The sequence below is a fragment of the Dermacentor andersoni genome, chromosome 1, assembly GCF_023375885.2.
Source record: "Dermacentor andersoni chromosome 1, qqDerAnde1_hic_scaffold, whole genome shotgun sequence".
Classification (NCBI taxonomy): Eukaryota; Metazoa; Arthropoda; class Arachnida; order Ixodida; family Ixodidae; genus Dermacentor; species Dermacentor andersoni.
In genome coordinates this window covers 245,328,560-245,342,054 of record NC_092814.1, presented here as the reverse complement: position 1 = coordinate 245,342,054, position 13,495 = coordinate 245,328,560, and positions in this window count along the sequence as shown.

Sequence of the window (13,495 nt, the reverse complement as noted above, 5' to 3'; positions counted from 1 at the left end):
CGATGCTTCAGCCCGGGCACAAGAACAGCGGTGTTTGCGCAGTGCAAGTAGGAAAGGAAGGACAGAGACCAACTCGCCCAAGCCTCTACCCTCATACACAAGAACAGGCTTGTGCAGCTGAGCGCAAGCAGCTACTGCGTACCGATGATCCGGTAGCCTACCAAGCCGTCGTTTAATGAACCGTTGTGATTAACCCAGTGATAAACACCGGGGCCGCGCACGTTTCAGCTTTGCTGATTCACCATCTGTACAGAGAGCTTGGGCGGTGATTTTTCAGTATTCTCTTTCGTAGCAAAAAGCCACTTGGCTGCTTTCTAGGTATGTGTATCTTTCGTGGCGCATAAATTGGTCCGCAGTCCTGTTTGCGTGTAACTAGCGTTGTTATTTTCCGTTTCAAAATGGGTATTGTTTTTTGTGGTGCCTGTAAAGATATCGTTGCGTGGTGTTCATGGCATTGTAGTGCTAATGCCCTCCTGCTTTGGTCTCTTAATAGCGGGGCAGTATTGTGAATAAATAAATAAATAAATAAATACGTTGCTCATGGAGGTTACCCTGCTTATCTTCGACAGTTACGTCATGTTTCCGTCGAGTCTCGTTCATGCTGATTTTATGCTTCTTCCCTCCTTTACTGATTCCACAATCTTGCCAACGCTACAATTTTGAATGTCGCTTATTTTCCTCTTATTTTCCAGTCATTTTCCACTTATTGATCTGCTTCAACTGCTCAACCAATGGGTGTTCATCTCTGGGGCTGGAGGCGTTCATGCTGCGTCATTTATTTATTCCGTTCCTTGTTGCGTTGTCTTGGAGCCTTACCTCCGACTTAATTGAGCCCTCTGAATTCATTTTTTTTGTTAAGGGTTCGTTCATTAGTTCTCTCATACCCTCGACCTTAACTTCTAATGCTTGACCTCTGTTGGCGAGGGCCCAATGGACGTGCCTCAAGAACTCGCCGGCTTGAATCCGCAAATTGTTATACTAGTACTAAAGTGATTAGTTATAAAGCCAGAGAAATTCTGTTATTTACTCATCTATGCATTTAAGTTTGTCGCGAAATTATTGCCCGTCTCTTTTAGTAATCCACCTCAATTAGAAAATTCGTGCAATCTGCAAAAAAAAAAAAATATTTGTAAGAAAATATATTTTTGGAAGGAAATGAATCATCTGGTATGGTACTCGTTGTGCAGGAGTACGGTACGATCTAAATGCGGTCATGTCCCGAAGAAAAAGAGGCGCCTTTTGCCAAAAGGCACGTCTTAGACAGTCAAGATAATTAAACCTCGTTGCGATGAGTATATACACACGTTTCTCGTTATACTTTTTACCCGCCGTGGTTGCTCAGTGGCTATGGTGTTGGGCTGCTGAGCACGAGGTCGCGGGATCGAATCCCGGCCACGGCGGCCGCATTTCGATGGGGGCGAAATGCGAAAACACCCATGTACTTAGATTTAGGTACACGGTAAAGAACCCCAGGTGGTCGAAATTTCCAGAGTCCTCCACTACGGCGTGCCTCATAGTCAGAAAGTGGTTTTGGCACGTAAAACTCCCTAATTTAATAATCATAAATTTTTCTTGTTATACTTTGTCGATTTTAAATATAAGGCTCACGCAAAAAAAAGTACAGCTGGGTGAATGTAAACTTTCTAGAAAATGAATCGAATGCGAATAGTAAGCATCCAATATCGAATCAAGTGTTCACTAGCAAACGCAAACACATGTATTGGAAGCAGACATATCTATTTCATTATAATTATGTATGCCACGCGGGTACTAATTAGTGCGAGAAATGCGGCTGTCAGGGACAAAGGATTAGTTTTCAACATCAAGCCACCAATTGTCATTCGAAAAAAACTGCACGGATAGCCTGTCAACAACGTTAGAGCCAAGTTGCAGAAAATATCTCTAAGAAAGAACGGCTGTTTTATGAATGGCTTTCTAAAAAGGGCTAAATACATGGTTACCGAAATAAGATACGGAATATAATGGGGGAAAAAAGGTGCTGGAGGATTTGCGTGCCATTAGCACATGTAAATATGCACGATGCAAAGGAAATATCACAAGATTAAAGCGTAAAAGACAAAACTGCTACATGACTATAGCCTGCCGAAAACACTACATGACAGACTACAAGCGAGAATCACAGGTTCTCACGTACGCTTCCGCCGCCATACTGTAAGCAAAGCTTGCATTACCGATTTTGTTTCTGCATCGTTTCGGATGCCTTCTGCCCTTATTTCACTTCTGATAATTTCAAATACTTTGTTTAGCAGACGGAGAGCATTGACCAGAATTACCACTCGGTTGTTGCGAAAAATTTGCTTAGTTTCTAATATTCGAAATTACTGAATAATTTCTTTTCGAATATGAATACGAAAAAAATGTCCGTAATATTCGATTCGCATGCGCAACTTCGAGTAGACAGCTATAACCCCCCCCCCCCCCCCCAAAAAAAAAAAAAAAAAAACGAGTACTGGAAAAAGGCATCGTACTAATCTTGCACAGTGCTGTCAGCATCTTGGGTGTGAAATGGTGGCAGTGTGGATTCCTAATGAACTAAAAAATATTAGCATATGCATGGTCGTTATTTTTCATTACCAAGTTACCCTACAGTAAGGTATGATCGATGGTGATCGCTGTTTATTTTATTGTTTCCGACAGAGAAAAGCTACCGTCAATTTCAAAGAAAAGCTACCGTCTAGGCGACCTGAGATATCGACCATTCAAAAAGAACTCCTGAATGCGAAATGTACAAAAAAATTACCACTTTAGCAGCCGTAAAAGAAAGGCAACAGTTTGAACATCAGTAAGCTCGAGAATTTAACGAGCAACTGAAGCACTGACAAAACATAAAGAACAGCTCAGAAGCAACAAGCCAAAATCCCCCCAAATAGCAGAAGGGTTCAAACTGGTTGGCTGTACATATTCATATTCCTGTCAAATGGATTCATGATAAGCCTTTAGAAAGACAACTTCGTTTTCAGAAATGTTGGCCCCGGCCTGACGCTATCTTGTACTCCACTGTTTCTTCCTCTCTTCCTCTAGCTTTTAGAACGTTTCCCGTTGCGTTTATTTGGTTACTTATTTCAGATTTCAGATTAAGGTTTTGAATCAAAAGAAACTTGACAGTCTCATTGTGAATTTAACCTGGTCTTCGTTAATTGACGGTAGGCCCCCAGACCAAGTGTACGATATGTGAGCGTCTTGCACATTTCGAAAGGCACTGCACATTTTTCAGGATTAAAAAGTGCAGGAAAAGCAATCCATGGATTAATTCCGATATTATGCAAGCCATATCTCACAGGGATTGACTTTGTAAAAAAAAGTAAACGCACCCCTAACAATAAAGACCTCCAATTAGAATATAAGATTGCAAGAAATAAAGTAGTTGCTCTTCTCCGCGCTGCAAAACGTCGCTTTTTCTTACACAAATTTAATCAATTGTACAAAAGTGCTAGCAAAACTTGGTCACTGATAAACCATCTCAGAGGGAAATCCGAGACTGTAAAACCTGTGATAGAACATTTTCCCGGAAACCCTGTCGAAACAACTGACTTATTCAATCATTTCTTCAGTCAGGCTTCAACAGAGGCGTTATCTGAGCCTCGGCAAGATGTGACGCTTGGTGATTCTTTGACAGAATCTGCATTTTTACCGCGGCTTTCGAAATCTGACCTTGCCCGGATAATTTTCAGTTTTCGAACGAATAAACTGCCTGGAGTAGATGGAATATCTGTAAGCTTGCTGAGAAGAAACTTTGAGGTGCTTTCAGGTATTGTGCTTTTCATGTTAACTGGCTTCGTAGATCTTTGCTGGAACTGGAACTTTGCCACAAAATCTAAAAACTGCTTTAGTTAAACCACTCCATAAGGCAGGAAAGAAATCTATTATTGAAAACTATCGGCCTATATCCATGTTGCCCGCATTATCTCAGGTTACAGAAAAAATTTTGCTTGAGGTTATGACTTCTTACATTGAAAAGTTTTCAATTTTGTCTGACCGACAATTTGGTTTCGTGCAAGGCCTGGGTACAACATCGCTCCTGCAAGAATTTGCAGATGATTTGTATTCTGCTTTTGAACTCAATCTCTTTAGTTGTGCTTTGTTTCTCGACGTATCCGAAGCCTCTGATTCAGTTTGCCATGACATATTACTTCACAAATTATATCTTACTGGTTTTAGGGGCCCCTTCTATGCTCTACTTCAAAACTATCTTACCGACAGGTCTCAAATGGTTGTTATAGGTACCAAATACTATAGCAGCAAATTATCCCTTGGTGCTGGTGTCCATCAAGGGTCAATTTTATCGCCTCTTCTCTTTAACTTATTTGTGAACGATTTCATTTCAGTAATCCCAAATGGTAAAGTGCATCAGTATGCAGACGCTATCGTCTTTTTAACAAAGCATGTTAATTACAAAGAGGCTGTTGAATATCTGCAGCAATCGGTGCCTGAAGCTATGGTCTGGCTTTTTAAAAACAAACTTACCGTCAATCAAAAAAAAGACAAAAATTATATGCTTCAAAAATCCCCTAAAGATTGGAACCACGGTCATTACAGTGTATCTTCATACCCAAGACTGCTTATCCTGTAAGTGTACTCCTGTCGAAAATACAAACTCAATTAAATATCTTGGCATTCATTTCGATAGTGTCTTGTCGTGGCATAATCACGGGGCGCATGTATGCTCCAAACTAAGATCTGTCGCATGTTTACTCTTTAACATTAAAAGTTTGGTGCCGTTTCAGACTGAAAAAATGATAGTACATTCCGTTGCATACAGCACCTTAAGGTATGGTATAACGGTTTTCGCTTTCTGCTCCCAACGTTGGCAGGACAGATTTAGATAGGCTCTTAAAAAATACATTAAAAAGTGTGGTGTATAATCGCGTGACACCATCAAACAAAGATATTTTTCATGATCTCGGTTTCCCGTCCTTTGAATCTTTATTCATTTCTACCGTTGTGCTGCGCCATTTCTGGACGGATGAATTTAAGCAACCGCACGCCTCCCCGCGACCGCTGCGCAAAGAAAAGCGCTTCGTTGTGCCGCGCGTATCTACTAGATACGGAGCAGCAAGACGCTGCGTGTATGTCCCCAAGATATTTAATGATTTGTCAGACGACTATTTTTCTGTGGACTCTCGGTCTAAATTGAAGAGTCTATTGCGCATGTTGTAATACAGATGTATGTACTCATTTTCCTTTTGTTTGTCGCAGTTTAGTTGTGATTACTCTATGCTTTTGTTTCGATGCCTTGGAAATCTGATCTACGTTTATCACGCTAATTTTTTCCCCTTTTCTTTGTTGATTTTAAATTTGTGCATGTTTACTGGAACCACATCGCTTAGCTGACGATGCCGGGCCACGTCACACAAGTCACCATTGGCTTAGATGGGCCCGTTTTGCTGTACTGATTTTCTTGGGTGCTTAATAAAGATTATTATTATTATTATTATTATTATTATTATTATTATTAATATTGCGACTTAAATTCTTTCACTTTCCGTCATCTGCAGAAAACTGCTCGTGTTTTTTCTGTAGCCGAGACTGGCTGTAAAACCGGTGTCTCGAATTATCGTCCAATTTCTCTTCTCCGTGGCACGTCTAAAATTTTTGAGCTTGCTATTCACAATAATTGTCTTTGACTGTGAAGAATTCGTTGATTCCGAATCAGCATGGATTTCTCACCGGCCGCTCCATGATCACAAATCTCGCAAGTTTCCTGACACATCTCCCCGCGCCGGTACTTCAAAGGCGGTGAGTTGACACCATTAATTGTGACGTCAGCAAAGCTTTTGATGTAGTCAGCCACTGACTGCTCTGATCAAGCTTACGCACTTTAGTGTTGACTCGTCAGTTGTCAATCTCTTGCGCAGTTATCTTCTTGATAGATCACGTTATGTTAACGTCAATGGCCAGACGCCTTCTTTTTAGAGGGCAACTATCGGCGTCTCTCAAGGATCAGTATTAGGGCTACTCTTTTCTTTTAAATTGTTAATGATGACCTTCTTTCCGCTTTTCAGAATTCTTGTTTCTTTCTATATGCTGATGACATCAAGATTTTAAAGAAAACTCACACTGTTGATGACTGTCGCACCCTGCAGTCGGACCTGTTCCTTTTTTTCTAAATATTGCAAAGATAATAACGTCAGCTTATATGCTGCTAAGGCCAAACTCACCACTCTTAGACGCAAAACAGCAAGCATTTCCTTTTCTTATTCTGTAGATTCTGTAGCACTGTGTAAGGTCTGTGAAATCAAAGATACGGTGTACTTTTCGGCACAACTTTACACTTTTCAGCTCATACTAAACGCGTTACAATGTGGGGTAAGCACTCTCTTGGCTCTTTTTACAGACTATCGAGGGTATTCAAGTCTCCTACACCATTCTGCAAGTTGTACACAACTATCTGTCTTCCTCAACTCGAATATGCCTTGGTCGTCTAGAATGGCTTTTCCAGATCCAACAGTGACATTGTAGATCGTATCCAGGAAAGGTTTCGAAGCCTATATCATCACCTCTTAGCTAACACGGACGCTGGACTTCGTTCTAGCATTATTGAATTATTGTTACTGCCTTTACTTCGCTGCCGGCGTAATGGCGCTGACCTTCTGTTTTTTTTTTCGAACTCCTTCACGGCTTCCTCACCTGCCCCGAACTCCTCAGTTGTATGATGTTTCGTATGCCGCGCAAGATCACCAGAGAACATAGGTCTTTCCATGTTCCTGCATGTCATCGCCAACACTCAGACCGGACGCAGAATACTGAGTGTTTATAACACTTATTTTCATCATCTTGATATATTTTTAACTCACTGTGATTTTTCTTTACCGAGCTGTGCGCGTTGTTGTATCATAGTTTCACATATTGTTCAACTGCCTTTCTCTTCCGTTTTCTTTTGTATTCGCCTTGCGCCTTGCTGTATGTACACTCTTCTTTTCAAGACTCTTCTTTTTATTCATAGTTTTTTTCTTAGATTATATTCCCAGCAGTTTCTTTTTTTTAATATGAGCGTGCGCCAGCACTCAAACCTTAGGGCTGTTCCTGGGCATGGTAACTAAATAATTGATTGATTGATTGATTGATTGATTGATTGATTGATTGATTGATTGATTGATTGATTGATTGCTTGATTGCTTGATTGATTGATTCTTTTGTTTTTCATTCCCGAAGTACAGCTCTTTATTGCATTTGGACGTTTTCGGGTCATTCTAGGACGCGTTTGCCAAACTGGAAAATATGGAACAAGCGAGGGTAGGAGGTTATATTTTTATATAACAGATTTGCCCAGTCAAGTCCTATATTTTTCTAAGAATAGCAGCTTTAGTTTTAAAGTAACATGCATTTTTATTCCAGCATCGGGAGGTGAATCTGAACTTTCCCCTTCTTTGTATTACCGTATATTTTGAAGAAAAGAAAAGAAAAACAACGCATTTCTTGGTCCCTATTGTAAGTATAGGGCTCGGCCCCATTCCTTGCGTGGTTTCTTCGGAAAAAAAGAACAACAGAAACTACCGTCGTATGCGCATCTTACCGCACAATAAGTGAGCTACAGCATGCACGTGGCTCTTTCTCTTAGCAACTGAAACTCCGAACTAATTTGGTGAACAACAACGGCAGCTGTTTTCTTGAGTGATGCGGCCCGACAAATTCAATCTTGTTGCAAAATGTAAGTGAAGGAAAAGCAGCCATGAAATTCTTCTGATAAAGTTGTCAGGTAAAAAGCTCAGCTAAGTCAACAATATAGCTCCACCGGCCCCGCTGTCGGCCATCCGGATGCGGTAAGCAAAATGCGTTTAGAAACGCTGCCCTCAGCCACAGCCGACCCGATGCATTTGTCGTGCTTCAGCACAATGGAAGGTGCAACCACACCTTCCATTGTAGAAATGCAGGTGTCGGAGACGGCGTGCGAAAAAGCTTCGTGTGTTCTACGTGCACCGTGTAGCGCCACGAGGTTGCGCACGAAGTTTAGCTTGCTGCATCTGTCCTTGACATCGTCGCGTTGAGCGGACTAGGTATTAAGCAAAAGTGCCTATTCCCCCCCTCTCTCTCTTTGACAGAGCAGTTTCTTCGGCATACTTATGAACTTAATGCCGCGGTGGCCAAGCAGCCATATAAAACCAAGTAGAACTTCATTCAGCAAGGTTGTATTGAAGTTAAAGCACCAGTTGGTCGTGGCGTTCGGCTCATACTCACAAGCAACAACGACAACAAGAGCGACAACAAACGAATGCAGTCACTAACAAAAGCTTGGCAGCTCACTGTCATATATGGTGCTAGCTCTTCGTTACGCTTAGATAATAATGGTTAGGTTAATTGATTAAAGTAACTAGTTCTGCGAGCTGGTAGTATGAAAAAAGATCGACTTCGAAATGCTCGAAGCATATGCTAAGTGCTTTTACCCTACATAATATTTATTAACACAATAAGCGAATGGCGCGTTAGCGCACGAAGCACGATACAGTCAAACGCCTCTGTACCGGAGTGCTCGAGATCTCCGAAATCCTTCTTTATACAGGCCACTTCGTTGTAAAGGTCGCTCATAGTACCACTTACAATAGAGCAGGCTAAGCACGTTCGACAAACGAAAACCTTTATTTAGCATGAACTCAAGTGAGACCTACTTAGTGAAATAAGTGGACAATGTGTTTAGTGTGCCCTGCGTCGGACTGAACGTGCTACTGCAGCCGACCTTATTGCATCGACATTCACAACCTGCTCAGTGGAGAATCATAGGAGCTACGCAAAGCAAAGCTGCGGATAGTCGAATGCCGCCGTCGCCTCCGTTGCCGTCAAAATTCTTGGTTCGCTTAGAGGATATTGATCACTGTTGGCTTCATTGACATTCGCGTTCTCTCCGCCTTAGATGTCTTTAAAGACATCGTCTGTCGTCAGTTAGGGTTCCATCATGACGTCGCCATCAACTGCGACGTATGAGTCGGCCGTCGCACCCGCTGATACGAGTTGAGCGATTCCTAGAACTGTGCAGCCGGACTATTTCTGACATGGGCACGCTCGTCAAGTGCGTCGCTAGCGCTCACGTTAGTGGTAGTGCACCTCGGTGACGTCTTCGGAGAGCAGTGGCGGCACGACTACGTGGTGTTCATTGTAAAGCACCAGATCAGCAATCGGGGACACCTATATTTCTTCATTATACAGGTAGATTGGTTGTAGTGGTCTTCGTTGCAAAAGAATTCACGATACACATGGAAGATGGGAATTCGGCCGCGACATACTCAATGCTTCGTTATACATGTCATTTCACTGTAGAGGCGTTCGTTGTAAGGGCGTTCGACTGTATACGGCTTCGCACTAGGGTACCATGCGTGATCACAGTGATAACTACGCACAGCAATGTCGTAGTATCTTGGGACAGTGCGAGTGCCGCGTGTGGTAATCTACACTTGTCAATTTATAAGTGTCTCACACAAATACAGAATATCGTGTGTTGTATTCGTGCAACCGATTGTCTACAACCATGCGATGAGTTGAGCAGCAATAGAATATTATTCTTCAAAGAAATAATATTCCATAACAAAAACACCTTATTATTATCATCAATCGAAATAACAGACTGCAGGCTGGACCGGGTGAATGCATTTATAACTGAACATTCATATCGATTATGGGTCGCTCGCGCTACTAAGAGTTTAGTACAAAGTTAGTAAAAGATAGAGCTATCAAATCATATTTCTTCCCTGAGCTTTCTTTTGCTAGGAGCGTAGGGCTGCTACTATTCACTGGACAAATTCCCTTTTCGACTATCTGAATACACACACTGCCCCATAACAGTTGTTTCAGCTGCTTCCTATAGGCCGCGAGCGAGTCGTATACATAGACGAGAACGGAGAAAGTTGAGCCGCAGTTTCCCTTTTTTTTGCGACTCATCAACGCATGCCCTACAAGGAAGGGTGGGTTACTTTTTGGGACGTCGGCCACATGTCGGCGCACTAACACATCGGCATTCCGCCATTTTATCCTCCATAATGCAAGTTGTGCCCCTGCCCGTCTCTTTTCGGCGCCCAGCCAGGTCGACCGGGCAAGCCCGGTGTTGCTTAGAGCTCGGGCGTGGCGTCGGGACTGTTTACAGTTGTATGCGCAACACATCGATGCGGACTTACAGACCTGTCGCATCCGAGTGGGGTTCGCTGCGAATTTGCTGCTGCACCAATACACGTGTAAGTTGCCTGGAATGAACTGACGCTGGCGTATGTTGCTATCAGGCGGGAAAAAAAGTAGGATGACCACATTGCTAGTGCAATTTGTTTATGGCGAGTTTTGAAAAGAGAAGGCGACCGATGAACGTCGCGCTGTTTTTCAAAGGCCGTTAATAGGGTGATAGCTTGGTAAAGCTACACCGGAAACTCAGGAAATACTACCTTTAACAAATCCGTGTTTTCAAGTAGGTACCCGATGCGTTTATCTAGAGTGCCTCATGCAGTGAAATATTGTGTAATATTTTTTTTTTTCAGCAGTCATTGCCAACTATCTGCTGCCTAGTGGATAACCATAGTAGTATCTAATCTTAGAGGTGGTAACCGACATTCGCCTGAAAACTACCGATCCAGTTTGTTAACACGATTCTATTGCAAGCTTCTTGAGACAAGTCTCTCATATATCCAGTCATGATCAGACAAATAACTTCTTTTTTGATAACTAACATGAAAATTCATGTCAGAATTACACTATAGCAGCAATAACAAACGCATCGACTGTATTTTTTTTTACTATACCAAAGCCTAATAGCCAAACTATCCATCATGATTCTAACGTTAACTCGGCTTCGTATAATTTCTTGTCTCTTCGGCAGCGGTTTGCTGCTTTAAATAAATTCAACTCCTCTCTGTCAGCGGTAACACCGGCTGTACTCAAGGTAGTATAGTCAGCTAGCCGTTGATTTTTTCTAATTTATAATAATGATTTGCCCGGTAGGATCTCTTCCTGCATACGACTCTTCGCGGATGACAGCGTATAACTGATAGAACTATTAACTGCCAGGGTGATCATCTAGCTTTGCAAATGGACCTTCACCTGATACAACATTGCTGCAACCGTTGTCAAATGACACTCAAGACGTCTAAGTGCAGCGTTATTTATTTCAACCGCAAGAGATCCGTCTTTAATATCGCCTTTATACGCAATTTGTTCCGCTGAAATTCCTCTGAAGTCTACCTATAAATGCTATGACATTTATATTTCTTTCCAGTCTTTCCTGACACCATAATGTTGATAAGATATGCGCTAATGCTAATAAAACTTTAGAATTTTTCGCATCGGCCATTTGCATTTAATTTTCTCCATATACAATTAGACAACCGGCCTAACAAACATTTGTACACCCACAGCTATACGCTTCATCAATCTGGTCTCCTCATCAAAAGTATTTAATAGATAAGTTGGAATCCATCCGGAATCGTGCTCCCCGTTTTATAACGAGCGATTACAATCGTCAATTCAGAATTGTATACCGATGACGATACTGATGCAGACTCGGACATCAGTGTTCTATCCCTCTCCGGCTTCCTCCATATTGGCGACGAGCAGCGCAAGGATCCTGTTCTTCGAACACTTATGGAACGCCTAAGCTCCTCGCCCAACGACCCGTCCCTCCGTATGTTCACCTTGCGCGATGGAACTTTATACCGTCGTAGCGTTCGCCCTGACGGCCCGGAGCTCCTACTAGTCGTTCCCAAGCACCTTCGACTCGCCGTGCTCCAGCAATTTCACGATGCTCCTACTGCTGGACATCTGGGCATCACTCGTACATACGACCGCCTGCGGCGCAGCTTCTTCTGCCGCGGCATTTATCGCTCTGTGCACCGTTATGTCGCTTCTTGCGACCTGTGTCAGCGCCGGAAGATGCCTGCTATGCCTCCCGCTGGTTTGCTGCAACCAATAGATATCCCTACAGAGCCCTTCTCATTCCGTTTCGTTCGTTCTTTTTGCGGCCTTCATTATTATTGTCTTTTGTGTTCTCCCCCTTACTGAGTGCTCCTCTGGGGGCCTGCAGGGTGATATAAATAAATAAATAAATAAATAAATAAATAAATAAATAAATAAATAAATAAATAAATAAATAAATAAATTCTACAAAACCAGAAGTGCACATACGGCAAACATAGCTGTAAGAAATGTAGCTTGATAATCAAGCGACCGACACAGCAGTTCTGCTCAACTTAGCCCCGTGAAGTCGCCAGTAACCGCGTTGTGGTCGAATCATGTTTTTTGCTGCTATTTCAGTTAATGATGAAGGTGCACTTTGGCAAACGGGGGGGGGAGAGAGAAGGGAAGACGGAAAGGCAGGGAGGTTAACCAGACTGAGTCCAGTTTGCTACCCTACACGTGGGGAGGGGAATGGGGAGTGAAAGAGGGAGAGAGAGAACTTAGGTGTAGGATGTCTATAGTCGGGCACTCAAGTCTGTTGCCCTCAGGTAGCGAAAAAGCGCTCGAACTGCTTTCTGGGCCAATGAACTGTGAGGCCAGGCTCCCAAGATCTTCGCTTCCGTAAATGGCCTGTCATCCAGTCTATTTAAGGCACACTGGAGAGTCTCGCGTTGATTATCGAAGCGAGAACAGTGGCACAGAAGGTGACTGATGGTCTCTTCACACTTGCACTTAGCGCACATTGGTGAATCCGCCATTCCAATACGATAGCTGTAGGATTTGGTGAATGCTACTCCTACCCACAGCCGACACAGCAGTGTTGCGTCACGTCGTGGAAGGTTCGCTGGCAATGTAAGTTTCAGTGATGGGTCGAGGCTGTGTAAAGGACACTTAGAGTTCTGTGGTGTATGCCAGCAACCTAACGTGATTGTACGAGCGAGACTGCGAAGCTCTCTTGCAGCGTCGACTCTGGATAAAGGTATAAGGAGTGTCGGTGAGCCAGCCTGGGCACGTCGGGCAGCGTCATCGGCGAGGTGATTACCAACGATGCCACAATGTCCCGGCAGCCACTGAAATATGATATCATGTCCTCTTTCAGAAGCGCAATGGCAGGTTTCGTTGATTTGTGACACCAGCTGTTCATAATTGCCACGTCGTAAACTTCGCAAGCTCTGGAGGGCTGCTTTCGAGTCACAAAATATTGCCCATTTGTTGGGCGGTTCTTTTTCAATGTATTCGACAGCAGCGCGAAGAGCGGCCAGTTCAGAGCCTGTAGATGTCGTTACGTGTGATGTCTTAAACTTGATGACGACCGATTGAGATGGTAGAACAACGGCGCCCGTAGAATTTTCCGAAACGGAACCATCCGTGTAAACATGAATTCGGTTAGCGTATGAACAATGCAGAACTTCCAATGTGATCTGCTTGAGAGCCGCGGTGGTCAGGCTAGTTTTCTTCACTATTCCTGGAACAGCAAGGTACACAGGAGGCTTCTTCAAGCACCACATAGGGGATGGCGTTCTTGTTGCGGGCGAGTGCCTCAAAGACAAAGAGTGCCGGTTAGCCGCAATTGATCTGGAGAACGCTGCCCTGGGTCTTTTCTCAGGCAATC